The 8964-nt window shown below is 45.0% G+C and overlaps 1 pseudogene across 1 annotated transcript; it reads left to right on the forward strand.

The window, feature by feature from the left end:
• Positions 1 to 227: 227 nt before the first annotated feature.
• LOC149451797 (uncharacterized) lies at positions 228 to 8396 on the forward strand (annotated as a pseudogene). The gene is made up of 5 exons (XR_016314980.1): positions 228 to 281; positions 991 to 1092; positions 1581 to 1718; positions 1808 to 1918; positions 6496 to 8396. The product of XR_016314980.1 is annotated as an uncharacterized LOC149451797 (transcript).
• The last annotated feature ends 568 nt before the right edge of the window (positions 8397 to 8964 follow it).

The raw sequence follows: 8964 nt of genomic DNA on the forward strand, positions 1-8964 counted from the left end.
AGTCTAATCTGTCCCCCTTGGTGGGAGTGGAGGTGACCCCTCTATAAGGATCTACAGTCCATACACACCCAGCACAAGGCCGGGGTCACACTACCAGACGCTTCTCGGGGCTGTAGTTCCTCTGAGCTCCACAAGGTGGGGATCTCACTTCTACCCAGACAGGAAGTCTCTGTGGATGACAGGAAGTGATGTCAGGTATAAATAGGAAGTGATGTCAGGCACAGAAGTTCCATGTGGTGCAAAGTATAGAGGAGACGGTGGTGGAAGTGGCAGCAGAGGAGGTAATAAGATGTTATTTCCCATTTACACCCAGTAACCCCCCCGTCATGTCCGTCCTCTTCCTCCATAGTCACTGTGACGTCTTCTATCCACATTATTATTCATCGTACTATATATGTAGTCATAGGCAGGGGCGGACTGACCATTTGGAAACTTGGGCACTGCCCAAGGTCAGTAGGGGGCCCCATGAGATACCCCTGGTACCTTTTTCACAGGCTTTTTTGAGTTTGGGCAAGGACACAGGGGCCCCATGATCCCCTATTGCCCGGGGGCCCCATGAGTTGTCAGTCCGCCCCTGGTCATAGGGACACTATGGGGCAGAGGTTGAAAGTGGCTGAGTCTTAAGACTTGGTGTCACTGTTTATTATGCTCCTTTAAACTGTAATTCTATTATGCAGGATCTGGACGTTCCTTGATCCTCATTCCCACCACTGAGGGGAAGCTTCTATAGATGCCAGCAAACAGCAATAAAAACTTGTGAGGTGGTCAACGGTTTTGGGGCCTCAAGCATTGTAGTGTGGCTTCAATCGTATTGTGTATTATAGCTTTGGTACCTCTGCAAGTAACAACTTTTAAAAATACAAACACTGGAGGGGAGCAGATCCCTACACATGTGCCAATTCCTTTAGGGGGCCACTCACCTGTTATTGCCCTAAATCCCTATGCTAATATTGTACAATCAATACAGTCCCGATCATTCTCTGTCTACAGAGATCACATGACACATCAATGAGGATGGAGGCGGACTGGAGTCACATGACTGAGAGGATACTAAACCTCACTCTGGAGATCATCTACCTGCTGACCGGACAGGTGAGGAGGATTCTGGGAGGTCACATGACATCACTCTCATCTCTTAATAAAACACAGACCTGACCGGAGAGGTGAGGAGGATTCTGGGAGGTCACATGACATCACTCTCATCTCTGTTAATAAAACACAGACCTGACCGGAGAGGTGAGGAGGATTCTGGGAGGTCACATGACATCACTCATCTCTGATAATAAAACACAGACCTGACCGGAGAGGTGAGGAGGATTCTGGGAGGTCACATGACATCACTCTCATCTCTGTTAATAAAACACAGACCTGACCGGAGAGGTGAGGAGGATTCTGGGAGGTCACATGACATCACTCTCATCTCTGTTAATAAAACACAGACCTGACCGGAGAGGTGAGGAGGATTCTGGGAGGTCACATGACATCACTCTTATCTCTATTAATAAAACACAGACCTGACCGGAGAGGTGAGGAGGATTCTGGGATTCTAACATGATATTCCTATTGGTTCCTCAATACAGAGATTTCCTCCTGTGAAGTCAGCTGATCATATGACCATCACAGTGCCTCCATGTGACTCCCTAAACCCTGAGAGACACAACATGCAGAAGATTCTAGAAGTCACCAAGAAGATGATGGAGCTGCTGACAGGAGAGGTGAGCGGTGCCGGGAATTCTGGGACATTCTCCAGTAACAGACAAGGGATGTGTCTGGATGGTGACTGTATCATTGTGTGTGTCAGGTTCCTATAAGGTGTCAGGGTGTCACTGTCTATTTCTCCATGGAGGAGTGGGAGTATTTAGAAGGACACAAGGATCTCTACAAGGACGTCATGATGGACAATCAGCCGCCCCTCACATCACCGGGTAAGAGGAGACTTTATTGTAAAGGAGAGAGCAGTACGGAGGATCCACCTAGATCCCCCATCATCTGATAAACACATAGAAACAATGGATTCAGTCAGTGTGTGTGTTTCCTACAGATGGATCCAGTCATGGGAACCCACCAGAGAGATGTCCCCATCCTCTGTATTCCCGGGATTCCACACAGGAAGGTCACACCATCCCTCACCATCATCAGGTAGATGGATCCAGTCATGAGAACCCACCAGAGAGATGTCCCCGTCCTCTGTATTCCCGGGATTCCACACAGGAAGATCACACCATCCCTCACCATCATCAGGTAGGTGAGGAACAATCACTGATAGTATCATTAGGATCTGTACATTATCTGCATTCTTTCCACTGATGTCATTTTTTATTATATATTCAGAGTGGAAACCTGAGAGATTGTAAAGTTGATGTTAAAGAAGAGATAAAAGAGGAGGATGATGATGATGAGGTGATGAAGGAGTCAGAGCTTCTAAAAGAACACAAAGATCTGTACCAGGACACCATGGTGGAGTCATCCAGCTACAGGAACCCACCAGAGAGATGTCCCCGTCCTCTGTATTCCCGGGATTCCACACAGGAAGGTCACACCATTGATTTTAAAGTTGAGGTTAAATCAGAAGAAGAAGAAGCGTATGTGAGGGATGATCAGCAGTCTATGGAGGAGGATGGAATAACGGGGACATTTATAGAGGAGGACACTCCTACAGAGATCAGCACAGGTGGGTCATACATTCTTCTATCCATACTGGGTAGGTCAGTACCCTGGTCACTTTCCTAAGCTTTATTCCTCATCATGTATTTCCCTCAAATAATCTTCCTTCTCTGTGCTGCAGACACTTTATGTATCTAGACTGGATTTGTGGAGATTCTGGGGTCCATCTATCAGGAAAGTATTGATTTTAATTTTCTGCGTCCATTGCTCACCCTAGGCACAGGGGACGTGGTGGGTCTTCTTCCCCATGCCCGGTCTAGCTAGATCTCTGACAGATCAATTCTCCCAGGGTTACTCTGTAGTCTGCTGGCTGTGCCGGGTGGAGGGATATGTCTGTATAGTCTCAGACCCAAGTCACTGAGTGCAGTCTCAGGAGATGGGAGGCAGCGGTGTGGGACCTCTGCAACTTGTCTACAGTAAAGCAAACATTTGGACTACTGATGATTACTGAATACAAATATTACAAGTCCTGACCATTACACTGTATGGTTTATATTGCACATCATGTAGTCTTCAGTCCTGCACTCTGTACTCTAGATCAGGGGTGTCAAACTCATTTTCATTGTGGGACACATCAGCATTATGGTTGCCCTCAAAGGGTCAGTTGTATCTGTAAGACTAGATGTCCAGAGCACCCCATCCCCCTTATATCAGATGTTCGTGAGCCCCCCTTACATCAAAGTGCACCCCTTTTAAGTTGTGCTAGTGCTGGAAAGAACCAGTAGGCAGAACAGGGAAGCAGAAAGTACAGATCTAGAGTACAGGTGTCAAACTGGTGGCCCTCCAGCTGTTGCCAAACTACAAGTCCCATGAGGCATTGCAAGATTGACCATTACAAGCATGACTCCCAAAGGCAGAGGCATGATGGGACTTGTAGTTTTGCAACAGCTGGAGGGCCTCCAGTATGACACCCTTGGTCTGCTAAATGCTGAGATGAGGGGGCGCTGCAGTCGCATAGAGATGCACAGGATCTGTAGTTCTGGCCACTGCTGAGATAGGGGGAGAGATGAGCCTCTCTGTGGCTGCAGTATCTGGCAGAGGAGTTCTGTCCTCCTTTCTGCTGTCCACTGCTTCAGCCCCACCCCGCAGCACAAATGCTGCTACAGTGCTGCAGCTGTGTGCAAAAGCACGTTTGTGTGTAACCGGATCAATCCCTGTTTTTGGTAGAAATGATATTTCTACATAGCAAATAATTTCCTATCAGGTGTAGTAGAGTAATAGAAATCCAACAGACCCAACAGTCATGACATGCATGCTGCTGATTCTGTATAATTGAATCACTCATTGAAAGGGGCATGTTCAAAATAATAGCAGTGTGGAGTTCTATTAGTGAGGTCATTCATTCTTTGAAAAACAGGTGGCAATTATTGCCCTTATTTAAGGAAGGAAGGCAGCAAATGTTGTACATGCTGGTTACAGTGCATTTCTCTCTGAAATTCTGAGGAAAATGGGTGGTTCCAGACATTGTTCAGAAGAACAGCGTACCTTGATTAAAAAGTTGATTGGAGAGAGGAAAACATATAAAGTGCAGAAAATGATCGGCTGCTCAGCTAAAATGATCGCAAATGCTTTAAAATGGCAACCAAAACCTGAAAGACGTGGAAGAAAGCGAAAAACTACCATTGGAATGGATAGAAGAATAGCCAACATGGGGCGGACTCCGCCAACAATCAGCTCCAGGAAGATGAAAGAAGGTGTGACGTTCCCTGTGAGGACTGTTACAATTAGAAGACGCCTATGTGAAGCCAAGCTATCTGCAAGAAGTCCCCGCAAAGTCCCACTGTTGGGAAAAAGACATGTGCTGAAGAGGTTACAATCTGCCAAAGAGCACATTGACCGGCCTAAAGAGAAATGACGCAACATTTTGTGGACTGATGAAAGTATAGATTGTTCTTTTTGGGTCTAGTGGGCGGAGACAGTTTGTCAGACGACCCCCAAACACTGAATTCAAGCCACAGTACACTGTGAAGACAGTGAAGCATGGTGGTGCAAGCATCATGATATGGGGGTGTTTCTCATACTACGGTGTTGGGCCTATTTATCACATACCAGGGATCATGGATCAGTTTGAATACATCAGAATACTTGAAGAGGTCATGCTGCCTTATGCTGAAGAGGAAATGCCCTTGAAATGGGTGTTCCAACAAGACAACGACCCCAAACACACCAGTAAACGTGCAACATCTTGGTTCCAGACCAACAAGATGGACGTTATGGAGTGGCCAGCCCAATCCCCGGATCTTCATCCAATAGAAAACTTGTGGGGTGACATCAAAAATGCAGTTTCTGAGGCAAAACCAAGAAATAGAGAAGAACTGTGGAATGTCGTCCAATCATCCTGGGCTGGAATACCTGATCACAGGGGCCAGAAGTTGGGTGACTCCATACAACACAGATGTACAGCAGTTCTCAGAAACAGTGCGACTACAACCAAATATTCATGAAGTCATTCAAAGGAAAGCAAAATCTTCAAACATTTCTCAGTTTATATAGTGAATGTTTGAGTTTGTAAAGAAGAATACAAACACTGCGATTTTTTTGAACCGTCTAATATTCACTTTTCTTCAATTTTTTTTAGAGGAACAACACAAATTTGATGTATTTTTTCTTCATGTTTTGATTTGGAATAGAATGTGTCGTGTTCCCAATGCATTTGTGTGGATGGAAATAAAAGCTATTAGAAGGATTTTCAGCTTCATTCACTTTTTTCAACACACTGCTATTATTTTGAACACAACTGTATATATGTGATTTTTTTTTTTTTTTTTTTTTTGCATTTCCGGGTAGGAAATGCAAATGTTACACATGTTATCTCCTTACTGCCCAGTGCCATTAGTACAGTGTCAGTGCTTTTTATTAGCACTGATCACTGTATTGGTGTCACTGGGGATGTCAGTGACACAGTCAGTTCCCCCCCAGTGTCAGAATGCCCGCTGCCGACTCACTAGAAGTCGCTGATCGCTGACATTACTAGTAAAACTGAAAAGGGGGGGGAAATACCCCAGTATATATACCGCCATTTGTAGATGCTATAACTTTAACGTAAACCAATTAATTTACACGTATTGGGATTTTGTTTTTAGCAAAGACATGGAGCAGAATACATTTTGATCTAAATTTGATTTTTTTTTTTTTTTTTTTTTTTTTTTACTGGACATGTTTAATAGCAAAAACTAAAAAAATATATTTTTTTTCCTCAAAATTGTCTTTTTTTTTGTCCTAGCGCAAAAGATAAAAACCGCACAGGCGATCAAATACCACTGAAAAGACATAAATTTAATTTGGGTGCAGCGTTGCATGACCGCGCAATTGTCCGTTAAAGTAACACAGCGCTTTGATGCAAAAAATTACCTGGTCGGGAAGGGGGTTAAATCCTCTTGAGGAAAGGAGTTAAACAAGGTGGGGGCCAAGCTGAGGAGGATGTCACAGCTGAAGGAGAAGTGAGAGGGCCACATGAAAGGGCCTCGAGGGCCAGATTTGGCCCGCAGCCCTTGTGTTTTGACACATGTGCTTTATGGTAGGTAGTGCCCACCCTTGGAAGGGCTGCTGGAAATAAATGGGTGCCCCTTACCTATGCAGGGGCTGTCAGCTCCAATACCAGGGCTGTGTCCTCCAGCAAATGCATTTAATTCCACGATCTATCAGACCCTCACCCAAGCACATGCTGAGGCCTGACAGCAACAACTCTTGAGTAACAGAGGCTGCCTCCCAGGACAGAGGCCCCGGGACTGAGAGGGATCAGAACAGCCCTCCCAAACATTTATCTTCTCCCCACCCACCTTCTGGGATTCCCCCTTTCAGAGATTGGCTGACCTGTTATCTCCCTCCTAGGAGATAAATATTCATAACCCATTGGCTGACCTGTGGATGTGGGCGGAGTCCTGGTTTGGGGGAACCAATCAGCTCCTGTCTAGTAATCCTCTTTGTCTTTGTATTTTAGTCCATGGCCGGGAGATGAGGAAAACCTCCGAGGATTGTCTCACTTTGTCTCCAGACTGGAAAGTAGAAGATGAGGACATCACACAGTATAGTCCAGGAGAAAACCCGGCTCCCTCCAATGTCCATCCGGCACCACCCAGTGTAGATGGACCATCGGATTCCTCGTATCCTGAGGAACCTCAGACTGTGCGGGACCGGGCCGGCCTGCCAACAGGGAAGAGATTCTCCTGTACTGAGTGCGGGAAATGTTTCCGATTTAAATCTGGTCTTAATATGCATGAAAGATCTCACACAGGAGAGAAGCCATATTCTTGTCCTGAGTGCGGGAAATGTTTTTCTCTTAAGTCCAATCTTCACAAACATCAGATTACTCACACGGGGGAAAAGCCATATTCCTGTCCTGAGTGTAGGAAAGGTTTTGTACATAAATCACAACTTTTCACCCATCGGAGATCTCACACGGGGGAGAAGCCGTATACCTGTACTGAGTGCGGGAAATGTTTTTCACAAAAGAACAATCTTAGAACACATCAGCGCCTGCACATGGGGCAGAAGCCGTTTTCCTGTCCTGAGTGTGGCAGATACTTTGTAAAAAAATCTGTACTTGTCCTGCATCAGAGATCCCACACGGGGGAGAAGCCGTATTCCTGTCCCGAGTGCGGGAAATGTTTTTCAGACAAGTCTGTTCTTAACAAACATCAGAGATTGCACACAGATGAGAAGCCGTATTCCTGTTCTGTTTGTGGAAAAGATTTTAAACAAAAATCAGATCTTGTCACACATCAGCGATCTCACACGGGGGAAAAGCCATATTCCTGCCCTGAGTGCGGGAAATGTTTTGCACAGAAGTCTCATCTTTACACACATCAGAGATTGCACACGGGGGAAAAGCCGTATTCCTGTCTTATGTGCGGGAAATGCTTTTCAGACAAGTCTCATTTTAACAAACATCAGAGAGTACACACAAATGAGAAGCCATATCTCTGTTCTGAGTGCGGGAAAAGTTTTAAACAAAAATCAGAACTTGTCACACATCAGAGGTACCACACAGGGGAGAAACCGTATTCCTGTTCTGATTGTGGGAAACGTTTTAAACAAAGATCAGAACTTGTCTCACACCAAAGGACTCACACGGGAGAGAAGCCGTATTCCTGTCTTGAGTGCGGGAAATGTTTTTCACGGAAAACAAATCTTAACACACATCAGAGATTGCACACGGGCGAGAAGCCGCATTCCTGTCTTATGTGTGGGAAATGCTTTTCAGACAAGTCTGATTTTAACAAACACCAGAGAGTGCACATGGGGGAGAAGCCGTATTTCTGTTCTGAGTGCGGAGAAAGTTTTAAACAAAAATCAGAACTTGTCGCACATCAGAGCTCCCACATAGGGGAAAAAGCTGTATTCCTGTTCTGAGTGCGGGAATTGTTTTTCAGTGAAGTCCAATCTTTACAGACATCAGAAGTCTCACACGGGGAGAAGCCCCTTTCCTGTCCTGAGTGAGGGAAATGTTCTTCACTGAAGTCCTGTCTTCCTGTACATCAGGGATCCCACACAACCCTGGAGGTGTATTAGTGCCTTGAGTGCGGGAAATGTCTTCTAGATGAATGTTGCTGGATATCCCAGCTCTCATGTGGGGAAGAAGCACACCCTGATATACACCTCAGATATACTCCATGGCTGATCTTCATCATGGAAGAAACAGTTCATAAGGAGATCAGAGGTCACCAAAGACATGGATGAAGAGCTGTTGTCCATTTTTAGAAATAAAAAAAAATAAAAATGGATTTATTATCTTTCACTGGTATTTAATTAAACACATCTGACCAGCATTCACCCAGCCATGACAAATGTTGGTCCTTTTCCTATGACCATTGGCTCCATCTGTATCCACAATGCCGTATTCATCTTTTTCCTGATAGGGGGTATTTCTGGAACAATACTCCATTTTGGCCATTAGCTAGAGCTGACTATTATAGGAAATCACAGTGTTAACTAAAAAACTTCCCGAATTTATCACAATTGGTCAAAAGCCTGACCAACAAATTGTCTATATATTGACTCTTTAGTTTGCCATGCTGGATAGCTTAGCAAGTTGAGACTCTATCACTTCCTCCTGGTTCTGGAGGACCATGGAACCCTCCAGAAGCCAGTGGGTGGAGGCGGTGGAGACCTAATCTGCATGTTTATGGAGGTCTAACCAATGCCAGGTTTGGAGGCCCTGGTAGACTCCTTAGTTTACCATGTCAGACATGGTTTATTTGTTTTTGTTTTTTTTCTTACCTGCAGTCACACTGAAGAAATGTGCATGCACTTGCACCATATAAATTGCTATACAATTTTCTGTGAATAGACCTCTAAATG

This window comes from Staurois parvus, unplaced genomic scaffold (genome assembly GCF_062004578.1).
Source record: "Staurois parvus isolate SC_StPar_1 unplaced genomic scaffold, SC_StPar_1.0 ptg000519l, whole genome shotgun sequence".
NCBI classification, from domain to species: domain Eukaryota; kingdom Metazoa; phylum Chordata; class Amphibia; order Anura; family Ranidae; genus Staurois; species Staurois parvus.